This window comes from Engraulis encrasicolus, chromosome 7 (assembly GCF_034702125.1).
Source record: "Engraulis encrasicolus isolate BLACKSEA-1 chromosome 7, IST_EnEncr_1.0, whole genome shotgun sequence".
Classification (NCBI taxonomy): domain Eukaryota; kingdom Metazoa; phylum Chordata; class Actinopteri; order Clupeiformes; family Engraulidae; genus Engraulis; species Engraulis encrasicolus.
Window position 1 is genome coordinate 1,925,178 of NC_085863.1, and position 22,619 is coordinate 1,947,796.

Consider the following 22,619-nt stretch of genomic DNA (forward strand, 5'->3'; position numbering starts at 1 on the left):
TTTAGTGGGTTAGCATGACTGAAGACTTAGGTTGAAAGGTCTGTCTGCTGACCCACTAAAATAAAATCCAAGAATCCCACTGGAGAGTGCGGCCTGCCTGTGGCCTGTGGCACTGGCTCATGGCTGTCTGTCTTCTCTCCGCTCTGCTGTCTGGTCTTCAGTGTTCTAGAGTCTGGTCTTCAGTGTTCTAGCGTCTGGTCTTCAGTGTTCTAGAGTCTGGTCTTCAGTGTTCTAGAGTCTGGTCTTCAGTGTTCTAGAGTCTGGTCTTCAGTGTTCTAGAGTCTGGTCTTCAGTGTTCTAGAGTCTGGTCTTCAGTGTTCTAGAGTCTGGTCTTCAGTGTTCTACTGTAGAGTCTGGTCTTCAGTGTTCTAGAGTCTGGTCTTCAGTGTTCTAGAGTCTGGTCTTCAGTGTTCTAGAGTCTGGTCTTCAGTGTTCTAGAGTCTGGTCTTCAGTGTTCTACTGTAGAGTCTGGTCTTCAGTGTTCTAGAGTCTGGTCTTCAGTGTTCTAGAGTCTGGTCTTCAGTGTGCTAGAGTCTGGTCTTCAGTGTGCTAGAGTCTGGTCTTCAGTGTTCTAGAGTCTGGTCTTCAGTGTTCTAGAGTCTGGTCTTCAGTGTTCTACTGTAGAGTCTGGTCTTCAGTGTTCTAGAGTCTGGTCTTCAGTGTTCTAGAGTCTGGTCTTCAGTGTGCTAGAGTCTGGTCTTCAGTGTGCTAGAGTCTGGTCTTCAGTGTTCTAGAGTCTGGTCTTCAGTGTTCTAGAGTCTGGTCTTCAGTGTGCTAGAGTCTGGTCTTCAGTGTGCTAGAGTCTGGTCTTCAGTGTGCTAGAGTCTGGTCTTCAGTGTTCTAGAGTCTGGTCTTCAGTGTGCTAGAGTCTGGTCTTCAGTGTGCTAGAGTCTGGTCTTCAGTGTTCTAGAGTCTGGTCTTCAGTGTTCTACTGTAGAGTCTGGTCTTCAGTGTTCTAGAGTCTGGTCTTCAGTGTTCTAGAGTCTGGTCTTCAGTGTGCTAGAGTCTGGTCTTCAGTGTGCTAGAGTCTGGTCTTCAGTGTTCTAGAGTCTGGTCTTCAGTGTTCTAGAGTCTGGTCTTCAGTGTGCTAGAGTCTGGTCTTCAGTGTGCTAGAGTCTGGTCTTCAGTGTGCTAGAGTCTGGTCTTCAGTGTGCTAGAGTCTGGTCTTCAGTGTGCTAGAGTCTGGTCTTCAGTGTGCTAGAGTCTGGTCCTAAGTGATGTGCTTTAACACCCGAGGCCCCTGGGAGAGATTTTTGTTGGGCCTGTAATATAGTGTATAATTCTGATAATCTATTACAGTTTTTCTCAATTGTTTCCACATTTTCATAGTATTAGGAGGGCCTTGATTGGCTGTGGCTCATAGTTTCCTTGGCCTTAAGGCACCTCTGTCTGAAGTGCAAGTGCAGGTAGACTCTGTCAACTGCTCCTGTCCTACTCAGCTGTTTTCAGCTCTCACAGACTCACACATGTGACATAGACTAGAGCAGTGGTTCCCAACCTTTTTCTGAAGGGACCCATGTTTTTACTATTGTAAGCTTTGGTGAAGCTGCGAAAACTAATTTTAGTTATTTTATTCCTCAATTCGTCTTTGGTCAAATATAGAATAAATGTTTAATGTAGCACTTACAATTTGTTGCTTCTATGCATTTATTAGTTAAATGCTTTGTCTTTTATTCAACATGGGCTATATATATTTAAAATGAAACCCCTTAAAATCAAGAGGGCTCCGCGACCCCCTGTGGATCTTTGGCGACCCATAAGGTGGGTCCCGACCCATAGGTTGGGAACCACTGCACTAGAGACTGTAGTGTTGGTATTCTACACTTCATCTGCACTAGAGACTGTAGTGTTGTCATTCTACACTTCATCTGCACTATTGAGACTTTATTTTATTTGACAGTACATCTGCTGTGTACATTGACACAGGATCTGGTGGCTTCAGCTCACAGTGAGAAAAGGCACTAAGCATTTGTTGCCATTGGGGCTTTTTTATGGAATGGGTTTGGAGTATAGAGCTGAGTGCAGGCAGTCTCTCCTGTACCATAACTCGAACCCAGTTACTACCATAACCCTAACCCAGTTACTACCATAATTCTAAAGGACGTCTAGACTGCTCCAACTGTACAGGATGAAACACTTTACAGGCTTAACGTCTTCTTTATAGGTTGACATATTACAGTTTTGGAACATACCGAACACAACACAACGTTAAGTCAGATCTCTTTCTTGTAATTATGCATGACTCAATACCCCACATCCCCACCTTTTATGTCTATTTTCAGATCGGATTTTAAAGTACATTGTGTGAGTTTAATATTTGGTTTCTGTGTGCTAGTGCTGCTGTGCTGGGCGTGGGTTAGTGTTGCAGGCCTGAGGGCTGGGAGGCCGCTGGAGCTGTAATGAGCTTTAAGCCTGATTATGCCACCGCCACTTCCATTGTGGATTTAAGTAATACTACCTTCCTCAAAATCACACACAACAACATCTTTTCTGTTCAGTACAATCGGCCTGATTTCAAAGCCGTCGGATCAGAGACGGGTACGCAGGTACACAGCAGGTAGCGGAAGATACAGTGCGGGACAAGGGATACATTTGGGCGCCGTACAACTGTCTCTCCGTTTCTAGCCCATTGCCAAACTTAGAAGAGTGCATGGAGAGTGCAACACTGTCTGATGACCCGTTAAATGGTATTTTGAAGGGGGGGGGGGGTGCACTAGGGCGCCTTTTCATGGTATTTGGAGGGGGTGTGTGCACTAAGGGCGCCTTTTCATGGTATTTGGAGGGGGTGTGTGCACAAGGGCGCCTTTTCATGGTATTTGGAGGGGGTGTGTGCACAAGGGCGCCTTTTCATGGTATTTGGAGGGTGTGTTCACTGGGGGGCGCCTTTTCATGGTATTTGGAGGGGGGGGGGTGCACTAGGGTGCCGTTTTTCCTCTCCAAACTATTAGGGAAGAGCCCCATCATGATTTTGAAAACAGTTTCATTGTGTCACCTTATAGGTGAGGCCATGCACCTTGTCCTGATGACAAAGCCCTGATGAAGACCAGTGCGGTCGAAACATGTTGGCTTTTTTAATCATGTTTTAGCCCTATGACAATAAAGGCTTTTTAATGGACTTCCTCGTTTTCACCTGGAGTTGCCTGGATTTTCCCCTTTTTTGAATTGAACTGATCCCCTTCATCCAAGAGCACCCAACAAATATACTTAAAGAAGATACTGCGACTTGTTTGAGCTACCAGCCAGAGTCGTAGTAGAGGTTTAACCATCTGCAATGACATGGGATTGGCAGACATTCCAGTTAATGAAGCTACACACTTTTCAGAAACAAAAATCCACTCGGAGGCTTCGAGGTGATGGGGATGACAGGGATTCGATGTTTAATCATCTATGGTTCACAGGGTTAAGGTTAGAGTTCGATGTTTAATCATCTAGGGTTCACAGTTTAACTCAGTGCAGGTACAGTATTCGTGTCAGGGTTTCCATGGCATCATTGCATGATCTTTTTGTGTACGTATTCATCACACGCTGGATAGACAGACACCTTAGAGGTTTCTAAGTTCCTAAACAAACCTTCATTTGCCACTGTGGCGGAGTTCTCGGAGGAACCTTGGACTTCCCTAGAGGTCCCTCACAGTCTCCCCACCACAGCATGTACCTGAAGAAACTTTAGGGGTTCGTGATGCAAACACAAAAACACTCCCATATAAACGACTGCGGATGTCGGCAAGTCCAACTAGGTATGAACGCGGGTGGTTCACGGGTAAGCACTTTAGTTCTGAACATAACTGGGGTGGATTTCTCGAAACCAAAGTTGCTTACTACATTAGCTACTTTGTGGTTTTCAAAGCGTTTTCCCATTGGCACCTACAGAAGTTGCTAACAGGCTAACAACTTCTCTTTTGAGAAATGTACCCCTGGTGCGGGAACGGACACCTGAAAACAGTAACCGTGACAACTGAAGGTTCTCTGAGGAACTTCTCATTATAACAGTTTCGCATTATTACATTGTGTGATATTCAATGATCGGCAAAATGAATTCCTTAGTTAAAATCTAGGGCCAGATATTCCAGACGACCTAAATTTACCTGTACAATTCTACCAGGTGGTCACTCAACGAGCCAATCACCTGGCTGAACTGGACAGGTAATTTGGAATATGTGGCACTAGATTGTTACTAATGAATCCATTTTGTCCATCACTGCTACTATTCAGTATAGGCGTCTCTGCTACTATTCAGCATGGGCGTCTCTGCTTGTGGTGGTTTAGTCGACCTCCTCGATGGTGGGTCCAGAGGATCCTCCTCCTCCGGGGGCGGCTCCAGCTCCAGGGAAGCCTCCTGGCATCCCCCCTGGCATGCCGCCGGGCATTCCCCCTGCACTCTGGTACAGCTTGGTGATAATGGGGTTGCACACCTTCTCCAGCTCCTGTTGCTGATGTTCATATTCGTCTTTCTCGGCAGTCTGGAAGGAATGAGACAAATGAAGGTGTAGGCATTAAGGTTGATTGGTTAATTGGTTTGTGCAGACGCAAGGTGGAGGTGGAAGTTTACAGTTAATAAGTTAATTGGTTAATTAGTTCAGACGGATATAAGGAAGATGTGGTTTGTGAGGAGGCAAGGTGGAGGTGTTTGTTCAGATTAATTGATTACATTAATTAGTTCAGAAGGTTAGTTGGTTAATTGGCTTGTAAGAGAGCAAGGTGGAGGTGAAAGTTTAATTGGTTTATCGGTTAATTGGTTTGTCAGGAGGAAAGGTAGCGGTAGAGACGTTCAGGTTAAATGATTTAGTTCAGAAGGAGACAGACCATTTGCAAACAAACTCAACAAGTCCCCTCGATTGGCACATGAACATACCTGGTTCTTGTCGAGCCAGCTGATGACCTCGTTGCACTTGTCCAGGATCTTCGTTTTGTCCTCGTCGCTGATCTTGCCCTGCAGCTTCTCGTCCTCCACGGTGGACTTCATGTTGAAGGCGTACGACTCCAGGCCGTTCTTGGACGACACCTTGTCGCGCTGGAAATCGTCTTCCGCCTTGTACTTCTCCGCTTCCTGGACCATGCGCTCAATGTCCTCCTTGCTCAGGCGACCTGGTGACAGGTTGATGTCATAGTGTTGGTTAAGGACACTGTGTTGAAGAGGTCATCACTAGGGTTATGGGTGCACTCTGAATGTCACGCCAACAAGTCTGTGGTGTAGCGGTCAGAGTCCCGGCTTGGTACCCTAGAAGGTCTGGGTTTGAGTTGCGGCAGGGCAACTCTACTCCCCTTCGCTTCAAATGGTGTCAGAAGATTTTCATACATGAAGGCAAGGAGTTGCAGTATGAAGCGCAACAGTATATAGCCTTAAAACAGGGCAGCCTTAAAACACGCATGCACACAGGCCTCACCCTTGTCGTTGGTGATGGTGATCTTGTTCTCCTTGCCGGTGCTCTTGTCGACTGCAGAGACGTTCATGATCCCGTTGGCGTCGATGTCAAAGGTCACCTCGATCTGCGGAACGCCACGGGGAGCGGGGGGAATGCCGGTCAGCTCGAACTTGCCCAGCAGGTTGTTGTCCTTGGTCATGGCACGCTCACCCTCGTACACCTGTGAAGATGGCAGACGTTCAAACCCTCGTATGAGGTGACAAACCCACACGGACTCTGGAGAGCTCAGAACTCAATCACCTTAGCAAGAAGGTTAGACCTAGCCTGGATGAAAGCCGACTGTTGACTCCGTCCAACAGTCTGGCGAAAGCTAATAGGAATCCATCTCCGTGGAGGGTGGGAGATGGCCTGATCTTACTGATCTTAATCTTAAATTCATTCGAGTTCCGAATTCAAATTAAAACCCATATTGTGCTTTATTAGCATGACTGTTACGATATAGTGTTCAGTGTTTCCCCCAGAAAATTGGTTAGTCAAGGTGGTGAGGCTTCGAGTCTGTCCCTGGGGGGTGGCGTGGCGGAGGGGGGGGGGGGGGCACTCGCGATGTCACGCGGTGGGAGGTGTTGGCAGGGTTTGATGTCACGCACGGCACGAATACCGTTTCGGGGGTTTGGGGGGGGGGGGGTGTTTTGAATAATAACAAAGCTGTGTAGAACTGGAAAATATGTATTTATTGACCTGCCATATCAAAACTATTTACAGAAGCTGAAAAGAAAAATGTAACAAAAAGTGCAGTGCAGGTTGTTTACATTAACGAAAAAGAGAAACCAAATGGAGTGCAAAATTGACTGGCTACCTATGACTACCTATGGCACATTTTGCAAGTCTTGTCCTTGCAGGCCATCCTTCTCGGTTTTTCAAAAAAGAGTTCCAGTGCCCTGTTGTAATTAAACTGCCCTACTGGTGGCCCATTTATGCTAATTCTTGGGTTGCTGCTGACGTCATAGTGCTGCTGCCTGGTGGTGATCTACCGCTGCTGGTGGACAACCTGGGCTTGGAGCCATTGAAACCCATTCAAAACTTCATTTTTTCGATCTGACACAGAATATTTTTAATTATACCTAAAGACACACCATTGGACTTGTTTAAAAGCTGAGAACCTCAGCTTTCCATAACTGAAAGCGGTATTTTCCTAGCATCTACCAATCCGAAGGTAGCCCACTTTAAGTGCGGAATTACTTTTCTAAAGATAGCGTTTTGTTTCCTTGGAAACGGACGCGGTTTATGTGTTACGCATACGCTATTTGACTTGGTTTTGCACTGTTGGATGAATTTCTAATCTTGACATGTTAATGGACAATCTATGCGAATTTCATAATGTGTTTTTATGTGATATGGGAGTAAATGTGTTTACATCCCGTCTGGGATTTGTTAAACTAGCTGGCCCGTGGATATAATGAACTGGTTCTGTGAATGTTCTCAGAATGTTTTGCTTTGACAAATTGCTGATATTATAGCATTACATCCAAATCCTGGTGTTTCTTTGTTTATGCTTGGGCCATTGAGACAGATCGATTCTAATATCTATTACCAGAGAGAGTTTATTTCTGCTATTACTTACTTGCTAGCTAACTAGCGAACTAGCTAACAAATCCCAGACGGGCGTACTGTTAACACATTTTACTCCCATGTTACATAAAAACGCATTTTGAAACTCGCACAGATTGTCCATTAGAATGTCAAGATTAGAAATTCATCCATAATAATGCAAACCCGAGTCAAATAGCGTATGCGTAACACATAAACCGCGTCCGTTTCCAAGGAAACAAAACGCTATCTTTAGAAAAGTAATTCTGCACTTAAAGTAGGCTACCTTCGGATTGGTAGATGCTAGGAAAATACCGTTTTCAGGTATGGAAAGCTGAGGTTCTCAGCTTTTAAACAAGACCCATGGTGTGTCTTAAGGTCTAATTAAAAATATTCTGTCGAACATCAAACAAATGTACTTTTGAATGGGTTTCAATGGCTCCAAGCCAGGGTTGTCCACCATTTCAAATTCGCGCGCTCCAGTGAAGGGGCATTCTGACGTAACTGCAACCCAAGAATTGAAAATTAAAATTGTTTCAAAATATGGCCTCGAGGATGGACACACATGGCGTAGTAATAAATCCGACCACTAGGTGTCACCATTTAGTCCAACCGATGTTGTCCTAGTGCCTGCGCTTGAACATGCATTACAACTTTTTTTTTTTACAAGTTTTTTTTTTTTTTTTTTGCCCTCGGACGCATTTTTTTTTTTTTTTAGGGAACGTAGCCAAGGCGGGGGTGGGGTTTAGTCAAGGCGGCCGCCTTGATAAGAAAGCGCTGGGGGAAAGCCTGGTGTTGCAAAAGCATACAACTAACAAAACAGACTCTGAAGAGCTCAGAACTCAATCACCTTAGCAAGAAGGTTAGACCATTTATGCTCTTAAAAGTCATTGTTCAATGACAAGAAGCCAAACCAACCTGGATGAGCACTCCAGGCTGGTTGTCGGAGTAGGTGGTGAATGTCTGGGTCTGCTTGGTTGGAATGGTGGTGTTGCGCTTGATCAGAACAGTCATGACACCTCCGGCGGTCTCGATACCCAGAGACAGCGGCGTGACGTCCAGCAGAAGAAGATCCTGCACATTCTCTGACTTGTCACCAGCAAGAATGGCCGCCTGCACAGCTGAAATGGAGCAACAAAGCAAAGCTTCATTCCACTGAAAGGGAAACTGCATTAACCCATTGACGCCTAAGGCACCTGCAAAAAAAGGTGCTGAATGCCTAAGCCCTTTTTAAGGAACACTGCCCTCAGACTATAAAAACTTAAATATCTCAGATTCTGAAGCACATAAAATTATGCACTAAGTTGCATTTAAACCCAAAGACTTTCATTAGAATGTCTTCATTCATCTCAAACAAACAGAGATGTTTAATAAAGTTGTCTCAAATCTCATGAGCCTGAATGTTGCGTAATGCAGCTCCAGGCGTCAGGGCCAATATTGCGCTATGCAACATCAGGCATCAATGGGTTAAGCTATGTGTACACCAAGAGCGACCTACGCTACTTGAGCAACAGAAGTCAGAATTTCTCTATGGTGGGTCGGCGAGCAAATTTCAGCAAATAAAGTCAAGCTACTACATGTATAATGGTAATGAGCTATGACACGGTTTGGTGAAAAGCAATTGGAATGTTCATACTGTGTCTCTTACTGAATGTCCCATCTTGTGATTATGTGAACACGTCAGTGTTCCCTCCAAAGTGAATACGTCAATGTCACGTCCAGAGTGAATAAAGCAAATTCATGGCGGAACTTCTTCAGCAACCTCAGCCAGTCGGGTAGCGTAGGTAGCTTCTGGTGTACACGCAGTTTTATGGTGTGTGTCCTGTAGTTTCTGGTGTACACACAGTTTTATGGTGTGTGTCCTGTATTTGTATAATCCAAGACATTTGACCCGAAAGCTATCAGACAGACAATGCTGATTTTTTTTTAAACTCCAAGACAGCTACAACATCCAAGACATTCATGGAAGGTACTTGACTCTTCCCCGGAGTTCTGTAATTTCTGGGCAAATAGTAAACATCACCTTCATTACAGATTTATGGATCAGAGATCTGATTACAGCATTTTCAACACACCTACCGGCACCGTAAGCGACGGCCTCGTCGGGGTTGATGCTCTTGTTGAGCTCCTTGCCGTTGAAGAAGTCCTGCAGGAGTTTCTGGATCTTGGGGATACGGGTGGAACCGCCGACGAGGACGATGTCGTGGATCGCGGACTTGTCCATCTTGGCGTCGCGGAGTGACTTCTCCACTGGGTCCAAAGTGCCACGGAAGAGGTCAGCGTTGAGCTCCTCGAAACGAGCCCTGGTGATGGAGGTGTAGAAGTCGACGCCCTCGTACAGGGAGTCGATTTCGATGCTGGCCTGAGTGCTTGATGACAGGGTGCGCTTGGCTCTCTCACAGGCGGTGCGGAGACGGCGAATGGCTCTCTTATTGTCACTGATGTCCTTCTTGTATTTGCGCTTGAACTCTGCGATGAAGTGGTTGACCATGCGGTTGTCAAAGTCTTCTCCGCCCAAGTGGGTGTCTCCGGCGGTGGATTTCACCTCAAAGATTCCGTCCTCAATGGTCAGGATGGACACATCGAACGTGCCACCGCCAAGATCGAAGATGAGGACATTCCTTTCAGCGCCAACCTAGTAATAGTAAAAAAAAAAGAAGCGAAACCATCAAAACATGCAGGTAGCAGTTTCCCTCCAGGGTACATGCCATCCTGTATACCAGTAATGTCATCAGTACATGACCAGCCTGGCTTGTAAACAGAAGATTGTCTCGTCGAGGCCGCGGGTACATACCAACCTAGTAAATGACCAGTCAGGGGACTTGTCAATGCACCTGCAGATTAACAGGTCATGTAATCATTGTAATGCCATGTACCTTCTTGTCGAGTCCGTAGGCGATGGCAGCAGCTGTGGGCTCGTTGATGATACGCAGCACATTGAGGCCGGAGATGGTGCCGGCATCCTTAGTGGCCTGGCGCTGGGAATCGTTGAAGTAGGCGGGGACGGTGATGACTGCGTTGGATATGGTCTGAAAACGCAAGAGAGGACAGAAGGGTCAAATCTGGGGGGGGAATACATTGTGTGTATGTATCAGCAGCAATCTTTTTGGAGGGTTGGTGGGTGTTAATGTTGCCTGGCTCTTGCCCGACCTGTAGTTCCTCACAACTTCATGAGCTCCACTACTACTCTGTGTGTGTTGAGCGCCACCAGGGGGCTCCAGAGCTCAAACACACAGAGGTAGGAACCAGGCCAGGGGCCTCATGTACAAAGAAGTGCTTGGATTTCCTACCAAGAAAGTGCGGGCGCGAAAATCTTGAAAGTTACTTACGGACAAAAATATCTGGATGTATCAATAAGTGCGTAACCAGGTTTTGCCGTGAATTCTTGCGCACATGCACGAGCACAAGCGGGCCCAAGTCTCCGCCTTGCCTCCTCCCTTAAATATTCTACATGAATATTCTAATTGGTATGAACAGACCCATTCATGTGCATTCATTGGTTGAAAGAACTGGAAAGGGAACGCGGGAAGGGGAACGCGGGAAATCATGATGCGAGGTGAAGGCGCTGTTTCGGAGGTAGCCAATTTAAAAGGAAAAAGGCTGCGCGCAGTAGCCTAACAAAATTACTTTAGCGTGTATACAATCAGGCATTGGTAATACTTAATGTGAGGACTGCAGAAAAAAACTGTCATGTTATACTGCAGTACAATGCAGGTTTCCCAACAATTGATTTTTAAAAAGCATTACATCAAAACACATTGCGATGAGGCAGTCGCCAAGGCTTCCGAGAAATAAACATTTATGGCGGTTATAACTCTGAAAGATGATACATGTAGGCTACACATAGGCTACGCCACATGTATGAATAACTTGCAGCCAACTCAGTTAGCCAATAACAATCACCTGCCAATTGATGGACTAATTTTACAGTAGCCTTATTAAAAGAGAAAGACAAGCACTGCGGTGAGGACGTTCCCAGCAAATGCGAGAAGACGCATCGCAGATCCAGAAAATAGGCTATTCAATGTTTAATAGTTGCCAAATAATGCTGTTGATGGGCATCCAATTTCGTTATAATTCCAGGATAGTTTCATGAGTCCGCTTCATTTTAACCAGCTGCCTCAACAATAATATGGTTGAGGTGGTTTTCTTCATCTTCTTATTTAAAGGGACACTGTGCAGGAAATGGTCAAAAAGGGTACAGCAACTATGCTGCTCATTGAAACTGGGCTGCCAATTGCCAAATTTGATCTTTACATGAAAATGTTCTGAGTAATAAACAAATACTTTCTAGTATGGTCCAAGTACAGTCATTTTTGCAGCTAAAAATGGCTATTTTTGGAAATTCAAAATGGCGGACCATGGAGAAGATCCCACTTTTCATGTATGAAAAGTGCAATTTTTCCAGTCATAATGAATACTTAGAATTTGATGGTGGTGATAGGTATTCATGAAAAAGATAACATTAGTGAATGGGCAGCATGAATTCTGGAAATTAACAACTAAAAATCTCACACAGTGTCCCTTTAAATCACGCGCCTCAACATTAAAATCCACGTTTAACTGGCTGCATCTCTGCAATATTTCTGACCACGTACAACACATGTAGTTGTGCTGTATGCCTCTGTGTGCCGCCAAAAAGACGCAATGCACCACTTACGGCAACTTCCACGCTTACGGAAACCTCCACAGCAGCCCTGAAATTAGCTTGGAGATCTGCAGTTTTTCACGTCTAGTCTGTTTCGGTACATCTGACCGTGGCCGTGGAAAACCACTTAAGTGGCTTTTTTGTCCGTAAGTGAGCTTCGTACATGAGGCCCCAGATCTCAATGTACAGCAGAGCCATGGTTGTGTGGATGCGCGGTAGTGGGTTAGAGTAGCGGTTCCCAACCTTTTTCTTCAGCGACCCATATTTTTACCATTCTAAGCTTTGGTGACCCAATCGTGTGAGCGCCCGCACAAGAGGGAGTCACATGATACTTTGTTTCCTGCGAAATCTCATTAGTTATCATTTTATTCCTCAATTTGTCTTCATAGAATAATAGAATAGAATAACTGTTCAATGTATCACTTACATTTCGTTGCTTCTATGCATATATTAGTTTAAATGCTTTGTCATTTACTCAACGTGGGCTATATATGGTATTAAAATTAAACCCCTTAAAATCAAGAGGGCTTCGCGACCCACTGTGGATCTTTGGCGAACCATAGATTGGGTCCCGACCCATAGGTTGGGAACTACTGGGTTAGAGGGTCAGGGACCCAATGGAAGAGCAAGGGAGGACAGTCAGGGGGGAGAGGGGGCATATCTGGGGCGAAGAACACTGTGTGTATCTACCAGAGACAATCATGGCCTAATGTTGGGAAGCTGGTTGTGTAATTGAAAGGTTGCAGTTTCAGGGACTGTAACCGATTGTACCTGAAAAGCTATTGATCAATGTGTCAGGTAGCCTAAGTCCAACATAATAAAATGTACTCACCTTTCCAAGATAGGCTTCGGCGATCTCCTTCATCTTGACGAGCACCATGGAGGAGATCTCCTCTGGGTAGAAGCTCTTGGTCTCGCCCTTGTACTCCACCTGCACTTTGGGCCGTCCGCTGTCGCTCACCACCTCAAACGGCCAGTGCTTCATATCCGACTGCACCACAGAATCCTCGAACCGACGACCTATCAGACGCTTGGCATCTGGAGGGAAGAAAAGAAAACTTATGTCAGTGATTCCCAAACTGGACTCCCCCAGGATTCCAAGGTTCTACATAGACTCCTATGAGCCTGCGGAACCCCCAACGTGATGTCATAATAGTACATATTCTTAAAGTGGTTAACCTGCAACCCCTTTAAAGTAGGGTGACCAGCTGTCCGGACTTCGGCCGGACAACCCCGCCCCTTAAGTTTCTAACCTAGCGTCCTCGCGCGCACCCATTGCTTCGACTTGCCGAATCCCCGCCTCCGTGGAGAAAATTGTGAAGTTGGCATTCTAAACTGTAGGCAGAAATCAGGGAACAGCGCTGCCATCTTACCTCAGACTAACTCAGCTGCCAACAACAGTTTTAGTTGTAAAACAATATTTTTCGGGGGAAGGATTTTCGCATTTCATTACCTTACTCCGATAAAGGAGTCATCACCACTAACTCAAAATATTGTATCAGAGACGGCAGGTTACGATAGACAAATCCTTCCGTTGTTGTCTGTGTAGGCTATTTAATTTTTTTTTTAATGTATTTTGGGTAGTCGTGCATTCGTAGGCCTAATAGCCAACAATTAATTTGATTTACTTTACTCAAAGTTGGTCAGAAGTATTATCAGCTGTGTTTTAAGGGAGGCAAACCGCTTCTGTCAACCTTTTTTTCCATGCAGACGCTGGATAACCAACAACACGAGCTCAAAATACAGACAGCGCCCGTGCAGAAAGACGTTTCTTTGCCTTGTTTGTAAAGATGTGAGAACCCTCGTATCGTTGTAAAGGCATTTAGCGGACAAACTTAATTGCACTATGCGTTGCCACCAGTGCAGGAAAAAATAGGAAACAGACAGTAGGCCTAGGCAATAATATAGTTGCCTTATTTAGCTTTCTTACAGTCAGTTAATGAACTTCATATAGGACTATTGCACGGAGATTTCCCCGACATAAGGCGACAGCAATACAGTTAATTCGTTGGGCGAGGGGTTATATCTGGAGTAACATGGCGGCCACAGATATCGGAAACGCGACCGACTATCAAGGTCTAGTTTGCGTCAATGACGTTGCCTCGCAGCTCGAGGCCATAAGCAAAAGGCTAGGAGGAAAGGAAAGACAAAGAGAGGGACACACGGATGTCGTGAACAGGTCGTAAAAACGGACCGATGGCCACCCTACTTTAAAGGTGCACTGTGTAATTTTTTTAGTTGTTTATTTACAGAATTCATGCTGCTCATTCACAATTGCATACTGCACCTTTAAAAATTACCATGCTGGTGGTAAGTAAATTCCGGAAATAAAGTGCTAAAAATATTGAATGCTGAAACTTTAAAGGCAAAAGTCCCTTACCGAAGACTGTGTTGGTGGGGTTCATGGCGACCTGGTTCTTGGCGGCATCTCCAATGAGACGCTCGGAGTCGGTGAAGGCAACATAGCTGGGGGTGGTCCTGTTACCCTGGTCGTTGGCAATGATTTCTACTTTGCCGTGTTGGAAGACTCCCACACAGGAGTATGTGGTCCCAAGGTCAATGCCGACCGCTGTGCCCTTGGACATGATGGCTGTGGTGAGAGAGGCAAGTCAGACATTAACCCATTGACGCCTAAGGCACCTGCAGTGCTTAACATCAGCAATAGTGCACATGTAACCAGTGGTGTAGTCTACTTTTTTATGGTGGGTATACTGTATATTTGAGCATTTTTTGAAGTGGGTATACTATATATTTGTGCTATTCAAAATAATGGATCAATCCATTTTAAATGGGTATACTGAAATCCCTGAAATTTAGAAGTGGGTCTACTCCGTATATTCGCGTTCTACGTAGACTACACCACTGCATGTAACCAACGAAACCCTGTATGAGGGAATACCAAGGGTGAGCGAAGCTGTGAGGAGAATGAGACTTGCAGGACACTGCCAGACAAGGCACCAGGAACTGCCAGCCAGCAAACTGGTGCTGTGGGAACCATCACGTGGGTGCCGGTTAAGAGGACTTCCCACACCAACATATGTGGACATACTCAAGAAAGACGCCCAGAGTACCAGTGAACTGAAAAGATGTATGGAGAATCAAGATGACTGGAAGCAACGATGGAAGGTTTGTCTGAGGATGACGTAGAGAGAAAAAAGGGTGCTGAATGTCTGAGCCCTTTTTAAGAAACGCTAAGACCCCCATATTTCATTAGAATGTGTTCATTCATCTCAAACAGAGATTTTTAATAAAGTTGTCTGAAATCTCATGGCAGTGATCAGGCATCAGTGATGCGCGGGTCGACGAAAAAACAAGACACACCCGACCGCTTTTTTCCCTAGTCCGCCCGCTTGCCCTGCCCGCAAGAAATATTCATGAAAAAATATTGACCCGGCCCGCTTCCCGACCCGCCTTTGAAAATAGTAGCCGTGCGTCTTTATGAACACCCTAGCGTCATTGGCAAAGCACAATCACGTCAATAAAGGTCTTAAAAAAGGAATTTGCGTCAAGAACAAGACAGCTGTGCATTTCAACAGGACATGTTGGATTTTTGAACCCAGGCCATGCAATGAGGACTGCCGACTGTCACCTGTTTATTTCGGTAACATCGTCGTTTGGATACATGGAGAAAATTAATCTGTAGGTTGGTGAGCAGACGGAGCCAGCCGCCAAGTGGATTGCCTCGTAGTCATGGTAGGCCTGCGACACAGGAAATGAAAACAAACTCTGTAAGCAACCCATGAGCGCGAAACCATTACAATTGTATAAGAAAATATGTAGGCTATATCCATCACTGCACTGTTTAGAGAGCACCCTCTGTGTTCTTCAAAATGCACTCAATGGTTGCACCTGCTGCACCAGTTGCGCGCAGAAGATATTCGGCCGACGCAGGAGCCTCATTAAGTCTCCTGCAGAGCGCGTGGCACCATCGTAGGTATTCAGCCATATAAACTTTGATCTATTTCGCAAAAAATGTCCCTGTCTGCTAAAGTAAACTATAGCCTATTGGCTAGCCTATAGCCTACTTTAAAATTCGGCATCATTTCAAAGGTCCTGACCGACCGCACCCGACCCGAATTTCATTAAAAATAATATTTCATAACCCGTGCCTGCGGTCGACCGCAGTTAATTGCAAGCGCCCGCTGCTTTCGGGTCAGCCCGCGCATCACTGTTAGGCATCAATGGGTTAATATCCGTGGATCCGTGGATGGGGGTGGGGGGCTATAATCTTATAAGGGGGTTATTGGCCTGATTTACATGAGACATTTAATTCAGAATGAAATAAATGAAATTCTGAATAACACTTTGAAAACGTCATGTGAACACTTAACAATTTGGGATTAAATGAAAGGGCAATATGTAAACCTGACAGAACTATTTAATTCTGAATTAAAAAAACACCATGTAAACGTGGCCATTGTCAGATAATCAAATATGATCTTAAAGTTGTCATTTCTATTTCAAATATGATCTTAAAGTTGTCATTTCTATTTCAAATATGATCTTAAAGTTGTCATTTCTATTTCAGATTCGACATAAACATCAAGGCTGTTGGTTTTTAGCAGCCTGCTCTGAAATGCAAACTGTATTTGCAAGGCAATGAGTTTGATGTTGATGAGTCTACAATTTCCAAAATGCAGTATGGCAAACGGACATGTTGTCCCTGCCCCAGGGAGACAGGAGCCAGGAATTGTGTCCTCTCAGTACATTATATGTGTCGAGAGGGGGGCCCTTTCAGATGCTTTTGTCCTGGGCCCAACCAAGGCTGTCTGCTGCGGGCGGCCCTGCTTGTCTCGACACATCACAAGACTCCACGGCCTCCTGCCTCCAGCAGTGACATCACAAGACTCCACCGCCTCCAGCAGTGACATCACAAGACTCCACGGCCTCCTGCCTCCAGCAGTGACATCACAAGACTCCACCGCCTCCAGCAGTGACATCACAAGACTCCACAGCCTCCAGCAGTGACATCACAAGACTCCACTGCCTCCAGCAGTGACATCACAAGACTCCACGGCCTCCAGCCTCCAGCAGTGACATCACAAGACTCCACGGCCTCCAGCCTCCTGCCTCCAGCAGTGACATCACAAGACTCCACGGCCTCCAGCCTCCAGCAGTGACATCACAAGACTCCACGGCCTCCAGCCTCCAGTAGTGACATCACAAGACTCCACGGCCTCCAGCCTCCTGCCTCCAGCAGTGACATCACAAGACTCCACCGCCTCCAGCAGTGACATCACAAGACTCCACTGCCTTCTGCCTCCAGTAGTGACATCACAAGACTCCACTGCCTCCAGCCTCCAGCAGTGCTGCACTGCTCTGCCATTGCCTTTCCTCCAGCGCCATCTAGTGGTTAAAAATCACATGTGCTTCTGATGCTATAAAACACATTGGGTGCAGACATGTACTGTACGGTAGGCCACTGGTTCCCAGCCAGGGGTATGAGAGCACACTGCAGGGGTAGGAGAGCACACTGCAGGGGGTACAGGTACCACTAGGGGTACAAGAGCACACCGCAGGGGTATGAGAGCACATGGCAGGGGTACGAGAGCACACTGCAGGGGTAGGAGAGCACACTGCAGGGGTAGGAGAGCACACTGCAGGGGTAGGAGAGCACACTGCAGGGGTAGGAGAGCACATGGCAGGGGGTACAGGTACCACTAGGGGTATGAGAGCACACTGCAGGGGTAGGAGAGCACACTGCAGGGGTAGGAGAGCACATGGCAGGGGTAGGAGAGCACACTGTAGGGGTATGAGAGCACATGGCAGGGGTAGGAGAGCACACTGCAGGGGTATGAGAGCACACTGCAGGGGTAGGAGAGCACACTGCAGGGGTAGGAGAGCACACTGCAGGGGTATGAGAGCACATGGCAGGGGTAGGAGAGCACACTGCAGGGGTAGGAGAGCACACTGCAGGGGTAGGAGAGGGTCAAAGATGTGCAAAATGGCATTGTCATTCAGTGTAACGGATACCTTCTGCCGACTGTAACTGTAAAAAAACATGACTCACATGGGGAGAGAGGAAGAGATATAGCACGAGAGAGGAAGAGGTATAGAGAGGCTGCAGAGGCATATCACAGCCCTTTGGGAAGGACTGACCTTGTTATGTGTGCATGTGTGTGTGTATATGTGCATGCTTATGTGTGTGTGTGCGTGCGTGTGTGTACGTGTGTTTGTGTGTGCTTGTGTGTGCGTGTGTGTGTGTGTCTGTGTGCATCTGTGCGTGCGTGTGAGTGTGTGTTCGTGTGTGTGTGTGCGTGTGTGTTTGTGTGTGTGTGTTTGTGTGTGTGTGTGTGTGTGTGTGCGTGTGTGTCTGTGTCTACCCAGAGGGCCCCTAAAGTACATGTCGTCCTCCTCTACCAGTACTATGTGATGGATTACTGATTACATGTGCTATGCACTACGATGTACACATTGCACAATGGCATGCATTACATTCACACTTTTCACTTTCAAGCGATTTGTGCACACAGCACACGATAACCTAGCCACGCGCGCCATCCTATGTACTTCCGCCAAGACACTTGGCTCCGCACTACGTCTGGTACCTGTCTTCTGTGGAGCGATGTTGACCGGTAGGATTTGCGCTCGTGTTCTGACAAACGGTCCTACATTGTAATTGTATCCTACGGTACGATGTCCTGTCAGACATGTATGTTAAACGGTCCTACATCGCCATAGATAGACATCAGACATGTTTGTTCAACAACTCATAAGTTAAATCCTGATTTTTCAGCAAATGTCCTTCTTGCTTCCTGCAATCGCGTCAGGTCAAACAACCTCCAGATCATAAACACGAAATGCAAATTGTAGTATTATGGAATGGTCAGGACCAGGCTAACGATAACCCACCACACACCCTATCTTTGGTACCACTCACCATAGCCCTCTCTATGTCCTGCTGGTACCACTCACCATAGCCCTCTCTATGTCCTGCTGGTACCACTCACACCTCAGAAGGAGAGATGGAGTAATGACAAAACACTTCTGCTATCCAAGTGTCAAAATGTTTTTGCAATGGCGGCTGCCATGGATCATATCCCAATACAGGTTGGAAAATGAGAAGTTAAAAACTCTAAAGGTGCCTACAAAGTAGGCCTAGATTAGAGTGTTGGACTCCCATCCCGTCAGGTTGGTGGGGGAAGTAATCAACCAGTGTTCTCCCCCATCGATCCTCCATGACTGAGGTACCCTGAGCATGGGACCTTCCCGCCGCACAGCTCCCTTGGGCCGCCATAGGGGGCTGACCCCTTGCACAGGTGAAACATAAATGCAATTCCGTGGTGTGCAGTGTGCAGTGAACATGCGTGTGCTGTGGAGTGCTGTGTCACAATGACAATGGGAGTTGGAGTTTCCCAGGTGGGCTTTAAACTCACTGCCCCCGAGCCCCTGTCGTAGGGCTGCACAATTAATTGAAAAATCATCAAAATCGTGATAAAATAGTGAAATCGAATTTATGATTTTAATCTTGATTTAATCGTGGCAATAGTGACCTACTTTTGAGAGCGTCCTTGAAGGCAGAACATACTGACAGGCTGGTGTTTCTGGCCAGAAATCTGTCCACTTAAGTTTCATGCTATTGCCTTAACATAATTATTACAATTCATTTTATTTTGCTCATCCCGTATGTAATTCATTCTTGGTTATATTTCATCTTGTTATAATTTTCAAAAAAAATCTGCAAAAATCAATAATCGTGATTAATAATCGTGATTATGATTTTGACCAAAATAATCGTGATTTTGATTTTTTCCATAATCATGCAGCCCTACCCTGTGGTGACATGCACACCAAGCTGCTTACTCACATCCCCATCGCCACTCACCGCAGTCTACAGAGCAGCAGTCACAGACATCATATATGAAGACTAGATGCGTCGTCCGCGTTCCCGTCATGCCAGCCGAACGTCCGCGCATGGCGGCCATGTTAGAGCAGCCTGCTGGCTCAACCAGTTGCAGTGAGTTTTTGGTGTTGTATACTCTTCAGATGGCCATAATTCCCTCAAATTTATTTCGATTTTCGAAAGGGTTGGTATTTTACACAGTATAAAAAATTCCAAACGAAAGTATATGTTGATACTGCATAGTGATGCATATCCACATTATTATTATATTATATTACATTATATTATAATGTTCATAGGTCTAAAATCATGTATAATATAATTCAGTAGGCTTATTCAGGTAATTAAATAGACCCCATAAACAAATGCACAAATTAATCTTTTATATTTTCAGTAAAATAACAAATAAACGTTAACTTTAGTCTACATTCTACTTTGGTTTCGACAGCTCCACCTTGTGTTCAAAATGAGTCGTGACGCTAAAGCCATCCAGAGAGAATTAACTTGTTGCGCTGTAGGCTACATCTCTCTTCCAGTACGTCATCTCTGTCGTCTATAATTTGATGCGATGAATATATCCATGCCGTCAACGTAATGCACAGCAATGATTAAAATGCGTATTAGCTGTAGGTCTATCTAATTTTTTGGACAAATAGGTTAAGTGGGAAGCATAGGCCTATTACTCTCCTGGGCGTTTTACCCCAGTCTACACTTAAGTTTTAAGGAGCCCTACCATTTATAAACACGTGTCAATATTTCAGCGAAGCAACAGAATACATTTTTAAGTATCCCAACGTTTCAACTCTTCACTTTACTTCAGCTGTAACGGAGGGTCTGTGGAGAGTTTAGGCTGCTCTAATATGGCCGACCTGTGCGGACGTGCTTGAAATACGCGATGACGTATCTAGTCTTCATATATGATGTCTGTGGCAGCAGTGAGGCACAGCCAGGCAGAGGCCGGAACCACTAGCCTGCTGTCCAATCACAGTAAGGCAGAGGCCATAGCTACTAGGCAGCTGTCCAATCACAGCAAGGCAGAGGCCAGAAGTACTGGCCTGCTGTCCAATCACAGTAAGGCAGAGGCCAGAAGTACTAGCCTGCTGTCCAATCACAGCAAGGCAGAGGCCATAGCTACTAGCCTACTGTCCAATCACAGCAAGGCAGACGCCAGAACTACTAGGCTGCTGTCCAATCACAGCAAGGCAGAGGCTAGAACCACTAGCCTGATTAGCATCCACTTTCAAACCTCTTCGAGACTTGGTTTGACCAAGAGCATAATTATTGTAACAATTATTATAACAATGTATGTCTGTCATGCTAACCTAGAAGGCTCAGGCTGAAACATCTGTCTGTCATGCTGACCCACTAAAATAAAATACAAGAATCACACTCAAGAGTGCTAGCCTGATTATCATCGACTTTCAAATCTCTTCGAGACTTGCTCTGACCAAGAGCACAACAACTAACATTTCCCAAACAGCATTTACCAAATGGCCTCCCTTGGTTTGCTAATGATTGTTTGCTTCCCAACAAAGTGGGAGGAGTTCCCGTATATGCGGGAACTCAGAAAGTACCTGCATTGACTCTTGACCTGACTGGTAGCACCAACGCTGAAGCTGTTGCGTCACTAGGAGGGCACGGCCTGGCTAGTTACTACTGGCAATAGGCCTATTGTACAGTGGCCTGCTGTCCAATCACACAATCCCTTCCCTGCCTTCATATTTGGGTCTCATCATCTATTTGAATGTACTGTAGGTCAGTGGTTCTCAACTGGAACAGTCTTGGGAACCACCATTTTCCACTCTCATTTGGTCGCGACCCAATTTTTTTAGCGTTCAAGTCAATTCAATGCAATTCTCAAAATGTAACCAAGACTCGAATGACTGGTAGCACGCTATCTATCTCACATAAACATTCAGATTGTATCTATGACGACAGATGACATGGAGTTCACTAGCCTATCAAAATAAAAGTTGTAAATTGTTGCAGGAAAAGTAGTATTTTTTTATTTATTTTTTAGAATTACGATTTTTTTTACACCAAGGCTCCACGAGCCACCCATGACCCCTACGCGACCCACTTTTGGGTGGCGACCCACCAGTTGAGAAACACTGCTGTAGGTCATTGGGTATGAGTTAGCCTATTCACCTCAGTGGAAGTCATTGGGTATGAGTTAGCCTATTCTCCTCAGTGGAAGTCAGATCAGGCTGATGCATCACTTCAACTTCAGCCCCAGGGCCACTCACTGGATGAAGACACAGCATTTTTTTTTTTTTTTTTTAATTCGTCATCATTTCTCCCACACGCTGCTGTCATAATTTCACATGCGCATCCAAACAGTCAACACCTCTGTACTGTATCAGCTGTAGGCTACAACTCGTGTTCACGTCGGTAATACGATTTGTCAGGATGATCCCACCATGTCATCTGCAGATAACCGACTGGCTGGCCGCGTGCACTCTCCCCCAACTGCCCTGCGTTGCGCTGCCCTCGTGAAGGACGAAGCGTTCACTGCAGTAGTAGTGCAGCTCGCGCTCTGTCAGCATGCATACACCGTGCGCAATCCGCTGCCGGTGTTCGCTACCGGCCATTTCCCCGCGTGCCCTCTGCAGAACTGTGTCTGGGCGCTCCAACATTTTCATTAGACTGATATCGCTGCTGTTAAATGGGCAAGGGTATGAAAAAGTAGCCAATAGACTCGGCTATGAAACAATAAATGCTTATACTTTCACCTTGATATCAGCGAATATAGCGGATAAAATATATGACGCAATGCTAAACTGGAATGACTAAACTGCTGTTGTCGAAATGTTTCAAATGCCAAGATATGAAGCAATGACAAAATGATGACGCCAAAAAAGCAGAGCTTGACTCTCACCTTTATTATTCGGGATGGTGCGTCAGCCGCGAGAACCGTCCGCTGTCTCCTAAACTGCAGCAGATAGAGCGCGCGCTGAAATAGTCCATTCCAGAACGCCGCACTGTGCCGCAGCCAATCAGATTGCTCGCTACCAGACGGACTCCTCTCCTCTCCTCTCCTCTCCTCTCCTCTCCTCTCCTCTCTCTCTATTCTCTCCTCTCCTGCTCTCTCTTTTCTCTCCTCTCCTCTCCTCTCCTCTCCTGTTCTCTCTTTCCTCTCCTCCCCTCTCTCCTCTCCTGTTCTCTCCTCTCCTCTCCT

At 45.9% G+C, this 22,619-nt stretch overlaps 1 pseudogene; it reads right to left on the reverse strand.

Annotated features, from left to right (window-relative positions):
* Positions 1 to 3,354: 3,354 nt before the first annotated feature.
* LOC134452330 (heat shock cognate 71 kDa protein-like) lies at positions 3,355 to 22,350 on the reverse strand (annotated as a pseudogene).
* Between the last annotated feature and the right edge of the window lie 269 nt (positions 22,351 to 22,619).